Source organism: Pygoscelis adeliae, unplaced genomic scaffold (genome assembly GCF_000699105.1).
Source record: "Pygoscelis adeliae isolate BGI_AS28 unplaced genomic scaffold, ASM69910v1 Scaffold241, whole genome shotgun sequence".
Classification (NCBI taxonomy): Eukaryota; Metazoa; Chordata; class Aves; order Sphenisciformes; family Spheniscidae; genus Pygoscelis; species Pygoscelis adeliae.
The window spans coordinates 1,860,167-1,864,517 of record NW_008824056.1 but is presented as its reverse complement, the minus strand read 5'-3'; positions in this window follow the sequence as shown (position 1 = coordinate 1,864,517).

Below are 4,351 nucleotides of genomic sequence, written 5' to 3'. Positions count from 1 at the left end.
TCCTGAAGAAGCGCTTCGAGGTTCTTGTCGCCCTGGAGGACGCGTGCCCGTGCGGGATTAACCGCCGGTGTGGGTCGCAGCCGTGCTCCTCTAGTTACGTGAAACAAACGAACGTGCGGAGTGCCCTTTAAAACTGTGTAGGGGTTAAGTTGTTGCCAGTGATTTTAAGTACCAGAGTCTTTTACTCCCCTCTTCAGCGATGCTTGTAATTTCTGCTGTCTCATAGCGCGGTGAAGAGCTTAATCGTAACTGCGTAGTGACATCGACTGTGAAGAAATCTTCACCTCCATTGGTTTGAGTTTCTTGATTTTGTTTTTTCTTCAGTGTTTTATAAAGCGGACAGGTGCTGGATGTTCTGGCTTCTCTGGATTTATTTGGGGTTTTTTGCTATAGACTGTTTCTGAGCTCCTGTTGTCGATGCATACACTAAAGATACCAGTAGGTGTTCTTGCATTAAAGCTGCAAACGCGTGTGTGAGATCAGTAAAGGCAAACCGTCTGTCTCCTTGTACTCATTTCCTGAGTGAATGCTGATGTTTTAGCTCAGCAAATGTGGGGGTTTTTTTGTTTCTATAGTATAGGCACAATGGTATAGGAAAGAGTAGGAAAGCGCTGGGAGTAGAGCATGTCTATGTATGAAACTCTGAAGTCAGTTTATTTCCCGTGGGAATCTTCGTTTGCCATTGGAACCTAAATCTAAGTAGTGTGTCGTGCAAATGCTCCCCTAGAGTGCTGGGATAGCCAAAACTGCTGAAGTGTCTAGTCTGGCCCCAATTTATGTCTTTTGTCAGAAACTAATCTGTACCAGGTAAGAATGGGATCAGAGAACTCGGAGGAGCCTGAATGATTTAGTTTTTCTGAAGATGTGGTACTTACTGTGTGGAGCTTAATTACAAGCAAAGATAAGGGGTAATGCCAGTGGGTGGATGAGGAAGCATAACACATCAGGCTTTGTGATGTGGGTTTGTTGACTGTATCCCTTAGTTACAGGATATTCTAGCTGAGGTTGAGTTTGTACCTCTTAAAGGAGAATCTCTACTGCTTAGCTGCAAAAGCACGTTCCTAGCAGTGGGATAGTTTCTAAAGCTGTGCAAGATGGATTAATACGCTTGGTTTCTAGGAATATGCGTGCTATTATAATAACTCATCAGTTATATGCAGGATACACTGTGAAAAAAACTTCACTACGCAAATCCTCTGCATGAAATTAATAATGGAAATTAAGTCTTGTTTGTAGTAATTTGTAGCATGCTTTTGAAATATCAGTTGCTCTTCTCTTATTTATTCATTTTATTTATGCATTTTTATTGTAGCCACTGATGCAGTTTAAAATTGGTGAAAAAAAGATTACAGAAGATAGAGGAAAGGAGTGTGTGTGAAAGAGATGAGAGAGATTGATATTGAGATTCATTTTCTTGGCACTGTCCCTGTAAATCTGTTTTGCATATAGTTAAGAAAATGAGCTTATTACTTCAGATAAGATTAGCTTCCAAAATAGTGTAATAATAGGCTTCTGTTGCCTCACAAGGAGAGATTTTGACTGCTGAACTGGAAATAGTGCCTGGGTTAAAAGAAATGTCTCCATCTGTGAGCAGCTGTCCTGGGGAAGCACCAGTCTGTCAGTCAAAGTGCTGCCCTGGCCCAGCTGAGTTTCATCCCTAATAGCTTGGACAGGTGCAGAAGTTGTGTCTCCTCTGCCAAGTGCAGTTGGCATCTGTTTTTAATTTACCAATACACAGCTTCTGTTTTATTGTTCCAGGTGTTATCTCCAGTGTGATTTTGTAACTTCAGGCTTACATAATTTCCGAATTAAAAAAAAAAGTGCATCTAATATGAAGTACAGTTTTCAAAAATAATAAACTGAATTTATTGATCTAGGATGCTGATTTTCAATTGACCAGAAACATACACTGAAGTAAGGAGTAACATTGTACTTCTACTGTAATACCGTAAAGGATTTCAGCTGGAACATAGAGCCTTAAACTTTGGAGCTTAAGCCTGAATCATACAAGAACTTACCAAGCGAGATGCATCGTAGTAAAAATCCTTACTTGCGTATGTGGACAACAAATGTACAAACCATTTGTTTCCATTCAGAACTTAATTTTGAAAATAACTTATGGTGCTTAACATGTGAAGGGCACAAATTCTGTGTGCAAAACCCTTATAGAACCCGCTTTCTTTTTCCCCATCACTTTTATGGTATAATAGTGCAAAGTGTGCAGAAATCATGTCTGTCTCATCAAAAGTATATCCCCCCCCCCAAAAAAAAAAGGTCAGATTTAATTACCACTGATCACAATCTGACATAAAACTCAGGTGCTCTCCACCTGTTGCCATCCTATCAAATCTGTGATTTGAACAAGGAACTTAAGATCTTGCATCCTCTACTGGAGAGACTTTGACTTGTTTAATATATATATTTTGTGAGGGTGATGTACTCCTTTTGTAGTTATAGTTTGAGTTTCAGTCATCAGAACCATCAAGGTGGTAGGTTTAATTCCTTGGAAGCCTTGCCTCTGTTGACTTTCCATGGGTTTTGCCCTACTCCAGAGCATACTGAAATTGTAGTATTTCTTTTGAGGCTTGACAACACTAGATCATTTTTATGAATGGCTCCCTAAAATGTCCCTAGGGAATTGGGAGACTTCACTTTTGTTCTTAAATCTATCACTCCACAGTATATATCTTACTTCCCTGTCTCTGATAGTAAGAAGCTGTATTTCTAAATTGTTTCATAGACCTTTCACTTTTTTAAAAAGCAACAACAAAACCCCACAGTTTTAGATGCAGGTCTGAGTGTATCAAATAGAGGTAGTGGAGGGTGAATGGCCAAGAGAAGTTGCCAGACAAATTGCAATAAGGCAAGAAGGACAATTTCACAAGGTATGAAGCATTATTTTATGTCAGGTGAGATGTATTACAGCATGTTAAGCACACTAAATTAAACCAATCTTTCTCATCTACGTTAAATCTATGGAATCTTATTTTGCTTATGATGTGTTGTAGATAACATGAGTGTCCTACTTCTTTTGAACTGTAAGGGACTGGGAAGAAATTTTGTTATGCATAAGTTACTGATGGAATACAGTTCATATTTGTTTGTGTTTTGATAACCAAACCTATCTGAAGTTTGTGGTGTCAAAATAGATTTGATGGAAGTACGCGTATACCGTGGTAGTGCTTGTGTGCTTCCTTCATCTTGGCTTGTGCAGTGACTTTTTCCATCTGTTCTTCATCCTGTGAAGAGTGAGGGGGACACGTGCTGTGTGCGAGCTGCTTATCACATTAGGACTGAAGTTAAAGCTAGCCGTCACGTGAGTGGGGTAGATTAGGGTCTGCTTAATGACAATGGCAAAACTACTTCTAAACTGTAAAGGTTGCTGGAGTGAGTTAAGTATGTGTGTAGCTTAAAGGGATATTGTTGTGTTAAAAAATCTTGTTTGAAAATTAATCCAGTGTTGTTTGTAACCTTATTTCTTTTTCACTTAAAAAGAAAAAAATAAATGCAACTTCAACACAAGAAGAGACAGTACAAAGTGAAGAGATCAAAGTGGCCATGTGGTGTGGAAACTAGTTTTCATGGGACTGGAGATAAGGGGTGGGGAAAATAGAAAAACTGTTCAGGAGACTTTCAAGAGATGATTGGGTATTGAAGTAGTCAGAGGAACAACCTGAAGCTATTCTTTGTGGAGGCATGAGATGTGATGGGAAAGGTTGCAGTGTCCTGGAGAGAATGAGGGTGTGAGGTGTCTGGGGAGTGCCAGGAAATTGATAGGGAGGAAGATGAGGTGCTACTCAGTCTAAGTAAACATACCAGGGAAATTACTGTTAACGTTAATAAAGTGCCTTTCAGCGGAATAGCAAAAGGGAAAATTAGACTGGTGATGAAGAGACGAAATGAAATATGCTTTTTGTATGAAGTCATAATTTGTAGCCTTGGACCACAGACAACGGTACTGATCATATGACTTTTGTCAGAAGCACAATAAATTTTGCTCCTCTTTTGGCCTCAGTCTGAAATCTTTAATTCTTGGCCAAATCAGAGAATGCAAAGAATTAAGTAATAATGGAGAGCAACTTCAGCAATGTTCTACCTGCAAGCCATGCTTTGGAATTACTGGTGGGGTTCTGTAGGTTTTTGGAAACAGAGGTTGAGTGTTTAGCAAGAGGAGAGAGGAGGGGAAAAACTATCAGGAAAGCAAAAAGCCAGTAAGAAACTTTCTTCCAAAGCAGAGAAAAGGAAGGCAAAGATGCAGTAGTGGGTGACTAAAGGAGATGGAGCTGGCTTGAATTTAGAGGATGGTATACATTTTTGAGCATGTGGGTCAAGGAAGATGAAAAGTAGAATG